The sequence below is a fragment of the Berghia stephanieae genome, chromosome 7 (genome assembly GCF_034508935.2).
Source record: "Berghia stephanieae isolate SIO BIC M18660-M18661 chromosome 7, UCSD_Bste_1.3, whole genome shotgun sequence".
NCBI classification, from domain to species: Eukaryota; Metazoa; Mollusca; class Gastropoda; order Nudibranchia; family Aeolidiidae; genus Berghia; species Berghia stephanieae.
The window spans coordinates 29,963,806-29,981,046 of record NC_088366.1 but is presented as its reverse complement, the minus strand read 5'-3'; the positions used below and the strand labels follow the sequence as shown (position 1 = coordinate 29,981,046).

At 35.6% G+C, this 17,241-nt stretch overlaps 1 protein-coding gene across 4 annotated transcripts in view; it reads right to left on the bottom strand.

The window, feature by feature from the left end:
• The window catches only part of LOC144977029 (glycine receptor subunit alpha-2-like), a 90,973-nt gene extending 74,426 nt beyond the window's left edge, over positions 1–16,547 (bottom strand). For 2 of the 4 annotated variants that reach the window (XM_078921734.1, XM_078921737.1), the window contains exon 1: positions 16,430–16,547. The gene's annotated coding sequence lies outside the window, so the exon portion shown is untranslated. Of the gene's footprint in view, positions 1–15,928; positions 15,961–16,343 lie in introns of all 4 variants that reach the window. The other 2 variants (XM_078921736.1, XM_078921735.1) reach the window with 2 other exon arrangements.
• Positions 16,548–17,241: the final 694 nt, after the last annotated feature.

Below are 17,241 nucleotides of genomic sequence, written 5' to 3'. Positions count from 1 at the left end.
GATTTAAATGACCCTCATCTCGGCAAAAAACTCTCAAACCTGGGACCTCGCGGAGTCCCAAATTTGAGAATTTTTGCCAAGATGAAGGTCATTTAAATCGGTCGATATTTGAAGGACGAGTTTTCCGGCCAAATTTCTAAATATGTGTTTTTCAAGAGTACGGCAGTATAGTAATGCCTGACACCATAAAAGCAGCCGTTTGTAGCTACAAAACTAATGGAGCCAGAGTATATTCCACTTAGTAACCCAATCACTATTAGATGGACATAGGGATTATTTTAAAAACGGACAAAATTTAAAAAAAAACCCAAAACAGGCAACAACCCCCGGCCCCTTCCCCCCCCCCCCCCTTCCCCCCCCCCCCACCAAAAAAAAGCCTCAGTGTGTGTTGAACCCATGAGCTCAACAAGTCGGGAGACGGACTCAGGATAGACACCACGTTTGAAACCACTCTTTTTTGGAATGGTGGATGGCGTCGACTATATAGCGTCCCTCTCGCGGCTAGGCGGAGTTGTCGTAACAGCAGGGTCGTGGGATCGAGCCCCCATCGCCGTCGCAAAGTTTATATTCTCTGTTGTCCTCTGGCACCTTTCTACTCACTTCATTTCTTGTTATTATTATAACACTCAATTCTCAGAATAGCAATGTTAAATATTATTTGGAAGAAAACTTTCCTTTGTTTACGAGGTAATGCAACCCTAAGGCTATTGAAATAATAAAAAATTATCCGCATTATTAAGATTTCGTGAGAGAACGAGAGACAGACAATTTCTTGGAAGAATCAATATAATCATTTGGTTGTCTTGTTTGTTTTCATCCTTTATAGAAAGGTTTCGATTTTGTAAAATGTGAACTATTATTAAGATATAGAGAAATATCCAATAACTTTATAAGGTGTCCAAGCAAAACAACAACACTTTATATATAAGATGGGGTAGCGTGGCTCAGCGATACGGTCATTACTTCGTACCCGAAAGGTACCGATTTCGAATACCCGCTGCGCTGTGTGGCCTTGAGCAAGTCATCTCGCCCTAGCGGACAGAGATGCAATGGAAGTCGGTTTGGACGAATTCAATCCCTCGTGGGGGCGGGGACGTACACTCCTCTAAGTTTTGTGAGAAGTTGACGGGCTTTGATACCAGTATGAGGAAACACTGGGTGGCTGCGAATCGGCTTCGGTCGAGGATCTGCCTAACAGCAAGTGCGCTTCATCAGTGGGGACTTTCCACCTGTCTCACATGTACCCGATGTGGGCAAGAACCCGAAACGGCAGAGTTGAACGGTGTATTGTGAAAATGCTACCAGGCGGGTCCGCGACGGTGCACGAATGTGGACCGGACTTTGCTGATTGGGTCGATCGTCATAACATATTAGTGTGAGAACCATAAGAGGCTGCTGCCCTAGCTCAGTTTGCGGAGCTGCATTGCGGCTGATTCCCTTGGAATAGACCCTAAAGACACATTTTCCCTATAGGTTGAATAAAGGGGATTTTGTTTTAACTTATATATATCATATATATATATATATATATATATATATATATATATATATATATATATATATATATATATATAGATAGAATGCGCTTGGCCAAGGAGTTCACAACATTGCCATCCGGAAGTATAACGGACCAACACACAAACTCTGTGTAACCATGAACTTTTATAGTCTGGTGAATACAGTTTAGTGAGAACAACTCACAAACGCGGATGGCAAAAACAATAACAAAGGCCTGAGTGACGTCATCTGCATACTATCTATATGTAGGGCAAGATATGCTATATGATAGGCTCTGTTACAATTTTTACAATAAATATGTTACCTACCAGTTACTCATTTTACGACTGAGTAGATCGAGAGAACGTTGGTAAAGAACTTTTTCCCAAGGACTCAACTTTGCGCAACTCAGAGCCGGACTCAACTCCTGACCTACAGAATACCAGTCGCGTGTCATACCACTCGGCCATATAAGCTGACTTTCAAAATAAAACATGTTAATAACTGCAGAAAGTAAAACCAAACAACAACTGCCCCCCCCCCCCCCCCCCCATGGGTTTATGGCCTCAATTGCTATCGTCAAGTGACTATGAATTATGGATATCGTATTTATAGTCAAGGTTGTATTCATATACGTATTTGCATGATGGTCTTCGACTGACGTGACCCTGTATATGGGTCTGTTATGGTCTTTAATGTGCGGCTATGTGGTCTATGTATGACAATCGCTTTCGGATCGGAAGGTTCAAGCCTCGCTCAGCGCATAGTTGAGTCCTTGGAAAAGGATCTTTACTCACATTTTCTCACCGTAAGCAGGTGTAAAATGAGTACCAGGCCGTTAACAGCGTTGTCTCTGTAGAAAAAAAATTGTAATATCGCCTAACAGGCGTCTTGTCTCGCTCTACATGTTACGCGTTGTTGTTGGTCAAAGACCCCCTGTAAAGCGCTTTGAGCCCGTTTAGTGGATATTGCTCTATATAAAAGCTCAAGTTTTTTTTTAAACAATGGAAATAATTTCAAACTAACGAAAAATACTCTCCATTACAACAATGTTAAATCAACTGCGCTCGGTTATCAGACCTGAAAATATTTGCACGTTGCCTTTGATCGATTTCGCCTTAGCACGATATTCTTTTTTCTTAATGATATCAATAAAACATAAACGGAACCAAACATATTGAACAGACCAAAACAATGTATTACAATTCAGTAACATGAGATCTAGTAATATGTATAACAGTTCGGACCAAAGGCCTAAGGTATGGTCTATCTCTCAATTTATCAAATTAATATATAAAGTGTATATTTTTACATGTTTGTGCATTTGCATATATTATATATGTATACATTGTCGCCATAGATTCTCAACTTTGTGTTTATACATTTTCATGCATGCCATGTCTGTAATCGAATTTGCATTTTTTTGGATGAATAAAGTATATATTACTATTATTTCTATTATTATTATTATTATTATTATTATTATTATTATTATTATTATTATTATTATTATTATTATTATTATTATTATTATTATTATTATTATTATTATTATTATTATTATTATTATTATTATTATTATTATTATTATTATTATTATTATTATATTATTATTATTATTATTATTATTATTATTATTATTATTATTATTATTATTATTATTATTATTATTATTATTATTATTATTATTATTATTATTATTATTATTATTATTATTATTATTGTTATTATCATTATTTCAATTAAGTGTCTCAGAATGTCCACAATTGTTTAGAATAAAATAACAAATTCCTATTGTTTACGAGGCAAAGCAAACCTCGGGCTATAGATACAATAACAGTTTATTCACATTGTTAAGATCTCATTAGTCAACAGACAGCTACAGAAGCAGCTCTTGGAAGAGTAAATAACATTATTTTAATGTCTCATATGTGCCTTCACAATGCTCGATTAAAAAAATAAAGAATTTGATCATAGCGCAATATTTAGACGAATGTGCTGGGTGGGACACCCAGCCTGTAAGTAAAGTAGTCTCTCAGAGCCATTGAGCCCATGGGCTGGAGTTTATCACGGTTTCTATAGCGTAAAACGGACAATATCAATTGCTTGCTACACTTTGGATAGGACGTTAGTCTATCGCAAAGTACTTCCCACCAGACATAACAGACCCAGCTACCCAATCACTGCTGGGTTGACAGGGGGGTCAGAAAAAATATCGATTGCACCCGGGGTCGATCTCCGTCCTTTTGATTGTGAAGCGAGTGCTCTACCAACTTAGCTATCGGGACCCCTGCCCCCCTGTAAGGCTTTATTACATTTTTTTCGACACAGACAAAGATTTTCGCCTCACCAGTTACTCATTAATTTTACATCTGATTATGATGAGATAAAGTGAATAAAGAGTCTTTTCTAAAGATCATATTGAAATAAAACGTATTTGATTAAGTGCGTGGGGAGAATTTGAATTCTGAAAGATTTGAACGTGTCAGAAATTGAAAAAATAAGGACAACGATAGTTTCATTTACAATTTGAGGGACAAATAAATATATATATATAATGTCATTCAGGTATCTTCAATATTTAGTACTCCCTACACCACAACTTTCCTTTGTTTACGACGTAAAATATCCCGCAGGCTATTGATATACTATTAAGATCTCATCAGACAACGGGCGGCCGCAGCAGCAGCTCTTGGATGGAACGGTAAAAATGCATTTATAAAAAGCAAGTATGTTTATACTTTGAAACATTGAATTTACTTTTAGCGCAGTATCGGATATAGTTGATCGGTGTCCCGACAGGAAGGCACTGTTACATCTTTTTTTACCCGACAGAGGACAATTGTGACCCTCCGCCTCGAAACGGTATTAAGTCGGATTTTTCAATTTTGGGTTTTTGGTACCCAATCATAGCTTATATTATGCTTAAAATTTTGATACCAAATTTATAAAATTCTGATTATTCATTGCCCAACTATGACCGTTTGAAGTAGGGAGAGTGTAAAAACCAAGTTTTGAGAAAATCGACTTTGAGGTAAGGCACCGTTTTCACGCACAGTCAAATCAATGGGCAAAGATAACTCCTCAGATACGGGCATTGAAAATTTGACGAGAATAGTAAAATTTGCAGAGACGCCAATTTTCAATTTGACTCACTGGAATTTCAGACACCACTCGGAGGAATTCAATGCCGAAAGAGGAATTTCCGCACACACAAAAAGGGAATTGGGGTGATATTTGGTATTGTGTTTACATATTGTATAGATCTAAATAGAAAACTAATTACAAATATTTTCTGATATATGAACACATTGCCAAATACAACCACAAAGTTTCCTTATTTCAAGTGAAGAAAAGCTCCAAAACATAATGATAGTAGTGAGGATGCTGTTGTTTTGGTGGTTGTAGTAGTAGTAGTAGTCGTAGTAGTACTACTACTACTACTACTAGTAGTAGTAGTAGTAGTAGTAGTAGTAGTAGTAGTAGTGATGATGATGATGTCATAATGGCTGTTGTAGTAGTAGTAGTGGCAGTGATGATGATGTGGTGGTGGTGGTGGTGGTGACTGTGGTTGTAGTAGTGGCAGTGGTTGTAGTAGTAGTGATGATGTGGTGTGGGTGGTTGTAGTAGTAGTGATGATGTAGTGGTAGTGGTTGTAGTAGTAATGACGATGTGGTGGTGGTTGATGTAGTAGTGGCAGTGATGATGCGGTGGTGGTGGTGATTGTAGTAGTAGTGGTCGTGATGAAGAAGCGGTGGTGGTGGTTGTAGTGTGTGGTGTGTGTGTGTGTGTGTGTGTGTGTGTTTGAGAGAGAGAGAGAGAGAGAGAGAGAGAGAGAGAGAGAGAGTGCTAAAAGTGCATCAAGTGATAAGTAGAGCAACACGAACTTTTAAAATCAACGAGGCTAAAGTTTGAGGTCAAAGTATCTGTTATTAGCTATTATTGGCAAGTTCAGCCTTGTAAATGGTGGCTCTCTGAGAGAAAGTCAACTCTTGTTTTGAATATTTCACTGATAGTTGCTTTTTTAAACTTTAAATATATATAACTTATCGTCAATACTTATGTTGAATTATTATGTTTTCATGTAGAAAAATGATTGTAGTTTATGAAACAACTAAAATCTGAAATTTGATCATTTTGAAAATATCCACTTTAAAACGTGGTTTTCTTCGTTTTCCAAATCCCGACTAAATACCGCTTCGAGGCGTAGGGTCACAAAAATAAAGAATTCAGCCCCACCAGTTACTAATTTTACGCCCGAGTATGATGAGGCAATGATTATAATAATGGAATTCAACGTATTTACATAAGGGCGTGAGTGGAATTTGAATTCTGGACGTTATTTGAACGTGTCATCGATTTAAAAAGGCCACAACAGCGATCGTTAAGTTAACAATTCGGTAACAAAGATCATGATATAAAAATATGTCACTCAAGCGTCTTGCAAAACATTTATTTTGACACACTTTCTTTTGTTTACGAGGTAAAACAAACCGCGGGCTATTAAAAACATAGCAGTTTATTCGCATTGTAGACATAAGAGAGAGACACCGGTCCTTGGAAGAATAAATAATATAAACATTTTGTCTTATTTTTGTTTATCCCTTTACAAACCTGACGTACTCTGGACAAACGCGTATTTGACATTTTGGCCAGAAGACTCGTCCTTCAAATATAAGCGATGAGGGTTTTTGACAAGATGATGAGGGCCATTTTAATCGCTCGATATTTGAAGGACGAGTTTTCTGGCCAACATTTTAATTACGCAGACCTGCCTAGTACTATAAACAATTCGTAGAATTTCGAAATTTTGGCTCCAATTCCAAACCTTCAAGATCATTGACACTTATTAGAAATGAAAGTTGGTGCCAAAGTGCACAATTTTAAGGATTTTGAAGTGTTATCTAATAATTGTAAGGGCGACTTGTTGATCTATCAAGTTAACTATAGCGACTACAATTTCAATCTTCTGAAAACTACGGATTTTGAACATTTCAAGTAGGCAAGTCTGATTAGGTGTTTGTTTTTCAGAGACGGAGGGACAGGCCCAAAAGAAAACCCGGAGAAGACCTACCGATAAAGAGCTTGGAGAGGCTGGCCTAACCTGGAACGACAGTGTCCATGCTGCCGACAAACATAAAATTGAAGCCTTTAGAAGATGCTTGAACTTACAAATAGCGGGAAAGAGGGAAAAAGTCCAAAGACTAGATGGTGGGATAAGGTAAAGGATGATATTATGAAAGAACTGGGCCTGGAGGAAGATGATGCGCTGAACCGAGTTGCACGGAGATGTGGCATTCATTATGGCAACCTTTCAAATTGCGGATAATCTGAAAGAAGAAGAAGAAGAAGAAGAAGAAGAAGAAGAAAAAGAAGAAGAAGAAGAAGAAGAAGAAGAAGAAGAAGAAGAAGAAGAAGAAGAAGATGCCTGATGCGTCCGATGGCCCGATGAGGATTAAATAAGTAAGTTGAAGTCAAAGAAACAACATTTTTTCTTTTCAATGACTGCATTTCTCTAGCCTCAAATTTTAAAACTAATTTAAGCTTAACTTCAATTTCAAACATAATTGCGTTTTGAGGATATTAGTGAGAAAGCAGATAATTTTATAAGTAAAACTTTATATATAAAAGCGATTATTCCTATTTCGTTTTGCAAAAATTGTTCTTTATAATATGTAATGGCGGGGAACGATCATAAAAACATGGCAATTTTTAAATGAGGCTGATATAACATAAGATAACATATGGTATAGGGCAAAATAGGATAAACACCCTTGAATGCCCTTAATATTAATAGTAATGGCATAAATCTATTGATTAAAGATTACAATAATGATACACTGATAAAGATAGTATTTCAACTTAAATGTACTATGTAAATGTGGTGTACAAACATATATCTTCAACCGTGACATGCAAAGCACACACACACACACACACAGACACACACACGCATATAGAAGATATCCATAATAATATAACAATGCATAATATATACATACAAGACTGAAAGCCCTGTCAACAGTAGTGCAAAAGTATTATCATCATTATATAATCTCCCATCATATAATATAATAATATAATATAATAATAATAATAATAATAATAATAATAATAATAATAATAATAATAATAATAATAATAATAATAATAATAATAATAATACTTTATTGCATCCCAAAAAGGAAAATTTTTTTTGTACAGACGTGTTATAATTTACACATAAGATAAAAATACAATGGAAATAGGATGTATATATATAAAAAAGGAGCAGCTCTATAACCAGAGCTGCGCTTTATAATATGAATAATTTCAAACACTGTAAAATAGTTAAAACTGTCACTATAAATTGAAAATTGAAAAGATTGCTAAACAAATAAATTAATAAATTAATATTTATATTTTAAAAAGTAAAAATGAGAAATAATTATATAAAATGATTATTGCTTGTTGTTATAAAGCCTAATACTGGACGGCAGAAAAGATTTTCGGTGTCTCTCTGTTTTCGTTGAAATAGAGAAAGGGCGACCACTTCTTTCTGACATAATAATTGATGGTCTTAGTGGATGATACTGGTCATGTAATATTTTAGTTATTTTATTTATACAAAATTTCTCGTATAAAAGATCTACATCGTCAACATCATTTATATAGCGTTTAATGGATTTTTTAATATTTGAATTTATTTTGTTCCTTTCCACTGCTAAGCAATTGCCTCCCCAAGCTGTTATACAAAATGACAAAACACTTTCAATTACTGCTCTATAAAATAATGTGCAGAGGGTTTTATCTATTCTAAACTGAGAGAGTTTTGATAAAAAATATGTACGTCTGCACATCTTATGCCTAATTATTTTCAAGTGTTCATCCCACTTGAGCCTGTCATCAATCGTTACACCAAGGTATTTGTAGTGAGGAACTCGCTGACGAATTGGTCCTTTAATTTTAACGGTTCTATCGGTTCCTTCACTCTCCTAAAGTCAATCACTAGCTCCTTTGTCTTGCTTATGTTAAGCTCTAGGTGGTGGGCATCACACCAAGACACAAATCTATCAATTTCTTGCCTATAAGCCACTTCGTTGCCATTTGTTATGAGGCCTTGAAGAGCGGTGTCATCTGCAAACTTTATTAAAGGTACACTTAGGTTTTGACTTCTACAGTCATTCGTGTATATTGTGAATAATACAGGGGACAATACACAACCCTGAGGAGCACCAGTATTTGTAGTTATACAGGAAGATTTGTTTTGTCCTAATTGAACATATTGTGCTTCTCCGTAAGAAATTCGAGCACCCAAGCAATTATATACTTGTTTAAATTCAGACTAGTCAATTTTTGAACAACCAACTGAGGTTGCATTGTATTGAACGCTGAAGAAAAATCTGCAAAAAGCAATCTGCAATAGCTCCTAGCGTGATCTAGATGCCTGTAGATGTTGTTTGTAAACAGCAAAATGGCATCCTCTACGCCACGTCCTGGTTTGTAAGCAAATTGATGACTATCACTCAATGGTATAAACTGATTCCTAATTTTAACAAGAACAAGTTTTTCTAAAAATTTCATGACTATTGAAGTCAGTGCAACAGGTCTGAGATCGTTCATAGTTTCAAGTTTTTCTTTTTTTGGAACAGGAATAATTTTTGAAGTTTTCCAAATTTCAGGGATCGAAACGCATAATTCCCTGTCTACTAACACCTTGAAATAATCTATAGATTTTGCCTTCTTTGTTTCAAATTTCAAATTGTTCCATTTCTGGACAATATGAATACCGAACCAGTTTTGTCTTATGTTTGTTTTGCAGCTAAAGACAAAAATCTTAAACTTGTCCCCTCTAGTAAAAGTAATATTAGAATATGAAAAAAAAATCATAAAAGTCTATCCTATCCAGACCATGTACCAATCTAAAAACCCTTTAAAAATGTTCTGGCTGTTATGTTTTATTCTTGAAATGTTAAAGTATCATTTAATATTCAAATCCATGACTTGCCATCATGCAAATAAGTTTCATTTCAATATAACCTTGGCTTTATTATTAATATAAGCTAATTCAACGTTTAAGAGAATTACTCGAGTGAATTGCATTAGTTATAAGAGAGTCACTGAGATACTCTTATCAATATAAACCATACAAAAAAAAAAAAAAAAAAAAAAAACAGAAGGAAGAAAAAAAGCCAAAAAAAACCCAGAAAAAAAGCGAAGCCCTCCGAGTGTTTTTACAATAATTTTTATACAGAGAATAAAGAGGTAACCAAGTTACCTTAGACCCAGTAATCCGTATGACAAAAAATTGTTCTGCGCATGACAATGTTGACATTATTTTACAAAGGGAAAGAGCGACTTTGTCCGCCTTGTTTACAATTATAGTCTGATGTCATAATAAACCCAGGGTTATATTGAAATGAAACTTATTTGCATGATGGCAAGTCATGGCTTTGAATACTAAACGATACTTTAACATTTCATGAATAAAACATAACAGCCAGAACAATTTTTTAAAAAAAGGATTAATTTTCGTAAAATGGAAAATAGCCTAAGCAGCTAGACCTCTAATATCCTCGACATATCGGTGACACAAAATCTTTAAGTATCTAATTCAAGTGTCACGCAATGTCCATTAATTTTTATAGTAAAAAACAACAGCACATTTTCCTTTTGTTTGAGACGTACGTAATGTAACTCAATAGGCTATTGAAATGATAAGTTTATTCGCATCGTCATCATCGTGAGTCTTTGGAAGAATGGATATGGGACCACCCGCGTCGAATTGGTATTGGGTCGGAGAGAAAAAAAACAACTGAGTTTGAAATTTAAAAGATCAGAATAAGGAAATCTATTTATTTTCTATTTGAAGTGTAGCAAAAAAAAAAAGACAAAAAGAAAAAAAATCCTAAAATGAAAACGGAAAAAAGTTACACAAACAAAAAAAAAACAAAAAAGACACAACGAACAAAAATACAAAAACAACAAAAAACAATCAAAAACAACAAAACCAAAAAACCCCCACAAAAACAACAAAAACAATACAAAAAAAATAAAATCAACGATACAAACAACCCCACAGGAAAACAAAACAAAATACAAAACAAAACGAAAAACAAAAAACAAAGATCAACCAAAATACAAAAACAAAAACAAAACAAAAACAAACAAAACAAACAAAAGACCACTCCAAAGACTAAAAAAAGCAAAATAAACAAAAACAAAAAACAAAAACCAAACCAAAACAAAAAACTAAAACAAAAATAAAGTAAACCAACAAAAAACAAACCTCACTCCTCTCGCTGAAAAATCATTTGAACACACTTGTAACAAATCAACGTAAGGATCCCGTTAGCACTAGCATCCAATCAAAAGGGTAGTAAGCAATTGTTATTGTCCGTTTAACGCCATAGAAACCGGGATAAACTCTGGCTCCATGGGTCCAATTGCTCTAAAGGACTACTTAACTTACAAGTCAAGTCAAGTTTCCAATTCAGTTTATGTGCAGGTCTGATAACCGAACGTTATTATGGACTTGATTCAACATTGACACAATGGGCAAACACTATTGCAACAATAGGCCCTTAGAAAATTGAGTTATCTGACTACTAAATAAGTACCCGCAGGGTTCACTCCTAACCTTCGATAACTCATAGCCTGACACTGACCAAAGATTTTACCACAGCACGAGGCGACGATCACCAAAAGAAAGTGAATAGTTTGTGTGTTGTATTCAATTGTTCAACCAATGGGATCACAATTTATTTTTCCTTGAGCACTAGTAATTACAATGGGAGCGACCTACATTACCTTTCCATGTGCTTGAGGTCATTGGTCACATTGGAATATGTGCTCAAAATGACCCACATTGTGAAAAGTGTTCACAGTTTGAGAAATATCCAATATCACAATTGGTCATTTTTCATGGGTATGCTTACAACTTTCAGAAACACAGCAGCGTGTTTACATTTATTGAGAACTGTCCAATCCTTGTACAGCAACAAATCATGTGATCGATGACTAGGTTGGACGAAATCATGAATATAGATCGCTCCCATTCACTTTTCACTTTGTTTTAGTGATCGTCGCCTTGTATTATTGTGACGTAATTTTCAGTCATGTTTCAGATTTTAAGTTGACCAAGACTACGGTTTATGTCAACATAATTGATGCTAGTCAGATAAAACGTACCAAAACAACAAAACTATATAATACAATAACCTTGAATCTTTATAGTCTGACTGATATAGAAGGAACGAAATGGAGGTCACTCAGCTCTTCGTTGTTGTTTTTAGACAGCCGTTTTAACGTTATAATGATTGGTCTTTAGTAAATTGAGCTTTATATAGCGCAATATCCACTCAATGTGCTCAAAGTGCTTTACAAAGGCTCCCTGGTCAACAGCAACATTTAACATGGAGGACGGGACATGACGGCTGTTAGGCGTTATAACAATTTTTCGGACAAAGACATCGCTGTTAACGACCAGGTACTCATTTTACACCTGAGTACGGTGAGAGAATGTGAGTAAAGAGCCTTTTCCTAGGACTCAACTATGCGCCAAGCGCGAGGCTCGAACCCAGGACCTTCCGATCAGAAAGCGAGTGGCATACCACTAGTCCACATAGCCGCACTATTCTATCAATCAGACTATATACGTTCAATGTTACACACAGTTTTGTGTGTGTGTGTGTGTGGGGGGGGGGGGTATGCTTAATCTTGCTGACGAATGTTGCGAGTATTTTACCCAAACGCACAACATCAATAAGTTAACGAAGGCCAACATAATACCGTTTTGAGACAATTTGTCACAAATCATATTACTGTTATTAGATTAGTTATTGGATTATTCCATTAAAAGTCGAATTCGATGTTACTCTAAACCTAAAATAAAATCATACTATTTTCACCAATAAAGTAGTAACAGCCATACAATAATAAATTCAATAAAAAAGATTCTAATCATAGTTACTTTTTTCTTGGTGAAAATGGTAAAGTTTATAATGGAAATCAAGTTACTACCTGTCTTTTCCATACAAAACACATTTTTTTCACATTCACCAGAATTTTTAAAAATTCAAATATTGATTACTTACACTAATCCACAACTTGATAAAATGTCTTAAACTTGATAATTCTGTCAAGTCTCAGGTTGGAGAACTTAAATAAATTGAAGGACAATAGTCTTCAACAGTCGTGACGTCACTTCCCTCGTAATGACGCATAGTAACTTAGCAACTGGTTCTAAACTATCGGAACAATGGCAGACGCCATTAAATACTTCTCCGATGAGCATAAACGTGTATACAGAGGAGAAAAACATTATTAATCTGGTCATGTTTTGACTTTTATACATTCTGATGACATGACAAGTGAAAAAGTTCTAGCCCGCATAGAAGAATAAAAAGTACCGATTTTCTTTGTTTAGAACCAAGCTTCTCGTTGCTGGGCCGACGTGACATCGGACTATTCAATCCTATTACGTCGATCGATAGTTGAATTTGAATTTTTCTCGCCAAAAATGTTTTGTTACAAATAGGATTCAATAGTCGTAACGTCACTTCCTTCCTAATGACGCATGGTAACTTAGCAACACTGGCTCTAAACTATCGGAACAATGGCGGACGCAGTATGAAATATTTCTCCGGCGAGCATAAAAGTGTATCCAGAGGGAAAAAACCCCATAAATTTGATCATGTTTTGACTTTTACACATTCTGGTCACAAGACATATGAAAAGTTCTAGCCAGCTTGAAGAATATAAAATAATGATTTTCTTTGTTTAGAACCAAGATGGCCGCCGTTGCCGGGCGGCGTGACGTCAGACTACTGAATCCAATTGGCAGGGTGGTGAGAGGGATTTAAGAATAACCAGTAGATTTTTGACCAATTGAAAGCTGGAATTTGTGACACAGCTTCACACGTGCTCGGACAAACATAGTTGCTTGTTTATAAACAATAACCTGAATAAAATCGACCGCTCTCTGATCACTGTTATTATTTTTATACCACCAAATGGGTGACTAATCATCACGCGATTTTTTCGATCATTTTGTCAACTTTCCCATTTCCACATAGTAGTTTTTTTGTGTTTGTTCAATTCATCAAGCGGTAGAACAGTGGATGTTTTACTTTGACACATGCCATCGTAAAACAAGTGATGGTAAAACCTGCGTAGTTCGCTGTTTACCAATCACTGCCATTGTTTACATTATAACGACTGTCCGAGAGGCATGGGTATCTAGGTGTCTATTAACATCTCTCATATCTTTGTTATAGATAGTATGCGCTTGGCTAAGGAGTTCACAACATTGCCATCCGGAAGTATAACTGGTCAACACACAAAACTGTGTGTAACTATGATCGTTTATAGTCTTGTTAATACAGTTTAGTGAGAATTACTCATAAACGCGGATGGCAAAAAAAAAATAACAAAGACCTGAGTGACGTCAACTTCGAACTATCTATAGTTCCCGTACCCATAATAGTGCTGCCCTATCAACGGAAGCGAGGCGACCCGAAGCAATCATGAGCATCAGAATTTTAACTCAGGCGATTGAAAAATTGCATCGTGCTATCAGGTGTCGTGTCGTGAAACAATTCCTTCATCCGCGTGTTAAATTATTTATTGCGATAATCAAAATTGTGGGAGTGATCGATTCGGCTTCTTGGCATATATTACTAAAGGTAGCTATATTCTCATCAGATTCTCTCCAATGGATGCGTTGCGTTTAGCTAAAGAAACCCCCCAAAAACCTCATAACATCTGCCAGCTTGATATAACGTACCAATACATAAAACATGTGTAACATTTTATTTTTTGGTTCCATTTACCATTATTTTCTTTTTTTTTTCTTAGTTTTTCTATTTTCATGAATGCTGTCATCAATTTGTATGAATTACTGGCAAAATCCTATGTTAATGTCTGGTTAATACAGTTTAGTGAGAATTACTCACAAACGCGGATGGCAAAAAGCAATAACAAAGACATGAGTGACGTCAACTTCGTTCTATCTATACACGTTTTATTGTGATAGCGACCATTGTTTTGACTTGTAGAAATGATGAGCATGTTTTTTTTAATTCAGCCATCGCAGTTTTGGGGTTAATAGTCAGTCACGCTAAAAGCAAATTATCATTTTTTTTCTCTCTTGTCTTTAAAAGCATAAGAGGAAAGTAGGAAAAGCGGTTGTAGGGAAAAAAAGGGGATTGGGGGGTGGGGTGGGTGGGTGAGGGGGGGGGGGAGGGGGAGTTATGAGGTGATGGTGAGAGGAAGGATCGAGGAAAGAAGAGGAAAAAGGGGTGGGGGATGGGGAAATCTATAGAGTATCTCAATGCCATGTCAAAAGACTAGACTTGGACAGTTATGTTTTAAAATCCCAATGAAAGCGTTGATGGTTATTTGAGGGAACTGATGGCACAGTGGTATAAGTCGCTAGCTTTTGAAGTCTGAAAGTCGAGATTTGAATCCCGATGAGGCAGTTGATATCATAACTTTCTAGGAGCGTATCACATGTTGTCTCATCAAGAGATCCCGTGACCACATTTCATGGACAGAATCAGATCTACCATATACTGACATAACACTGTTATAAATATTGAATCAGATCTGCCATATACTGACATAACACTGTTATAAATATTGAATCAGATCTGCCATATACTGACATAACACTGTTATAAATATTGAATCAGATCTGCCATATACTGACATAACACTGTTATAAATATTGAATCAGATCTGCCATATACTGACATAACACTGTTATAAATATTGAATCAGATCTGCCATATACTGACATAACACTGTTATAAATATTGAATCAGATCTGCCATATACTGACATAACACTGTTATAAATATTGAATCAGATCTGCCATATACTGACATAACACTGTTATAAATATTGAATCAGATCTGCCATATACTGACATAACACTGTTATAAATATTGAATCAGATCTGCCATATACTGACATAACACTGTTATAAATATTGAATCAGATCTGCCATATACTGACATAACACTGTTATAAATATTGAATCAGATCTGCCATAAACTGACATAACACTGTTATAAATATTGAATCAGATCTGCCATATACTGACATAACACTGTTATAAATATTGAATCAGATCTGCCATATACTGACATAACACTGTTATAAATATTGAATCAGATCTGCCATATACTGACATAACACTGTTATAAATATTGAATCAGATCTGCCATATACTGACATAACACTGTTATAAATATTGAATCAGATCTGCCATATACTGACATAACACTGTTATAAATATTGAATCAGATCTGCCATATACTGACATAACACTGTTATAAATATTGAATCAGATCTGCCATATACTGACATAACACTGTTATAAATATTGAATCAGATCTACCACATACTGACATAACACTGTTATAAATATTGATCAGATGATACTTACTTCACATAGTCATCGATTAAGATGACCCTCAACTGTCCATTTAACGTTACATCAATTGAGATAATATCAGTTTCCATAGGCTAGGAAGAACTACTTTTCCAAAATCATCCCCACTTCATATTGAACGACTCATTTAACATTTTATTTCTCGAAAAAAACAAAACACAACAACAAATAAACTAACCCGACAGAGTTAAAAAAGACAACAACCCCCCCCCCCCAAAAAAAAAACCCTAAACAAAACAAAACAAAACAACAAAATATTACCGAAAATAGAAGTCCAGTTTTAAGTCTTAATAATTTATAATAATATAAAGAACCCTCAGAATATCATCACATCTATTTTGGCTGAATCGCATTATCAATTAAATTCTCTCCTTGAAAATCATCACCTTTAAAGAAAAATAATACTCACAAAATATCATACTATCGAAGTGAAGTCCAGTAAAAAATCTATTCTCACAGAAATCTAACAATAGCAATACATTAAAATTTACTCACACCCTCACACACAATGTTAGGACTCAATTCCAGCAGAACAGGTAAGATTAATGAGAACCCAAGATTCCCCACAACCAGTAATCACGAAATGCATGAGAATGTTAGGGGAAAAACAGTGCTTGCTAGCCAAGGGATTTGGTTGGAAAGAGAGAGTTCTGTCAGTGAGTGAGTGAGTGAGTGGTCGCTGACAATGCGTGGTCGGTGCTATATCATTTGAGTGTGAGCAGTCAATCTTTTTACATTAGAGCTGTGATGTGAGAAGGCCATTGGGTGTCAAACAAATAGATACCATTTCTTCTTCTTCTTCTTCTTCTTCTTCTTCTTCTTCTTCTTCTTCTGCTGCTGCTGCTACTGCTGCTGCGGCTCCTGCTTCTCCTCCTCTTCCTCCTCCTCTTCCTCCTCCTGCTCCTCCTCCTCCTCATCTTTCTTCTTCTTCTTCGTTTCTCTCCTCTCACCGTAGTTCAAGATGTTTGATTTATTTCTCCTTTTAATATAGGTTACAACGCTAATGAAATTGATTTCATGTGGTTTTATAACTGGCACACTTACCTTAAAGTCTCTCTGCGATAAAACAGATGTAAATTATCATTCTTTTCCCCAATACTCGAACCTAGAGAATGTCTAAACAGCCGGGTAGCAGAGTCTATTAGATCTAACGGAAAATACTTTGCGATAGACTAGCGTGCCATCCAAAGGGTACCAGAAATTGCGATTGTCCGTTTCACACACACCGAGATAAACTTCGACTTCATCAGCCTAAAAAGGGCGTTTTTTAAACTTTAAAGTGTCTTGTTAAAATAATCTGAGAACTT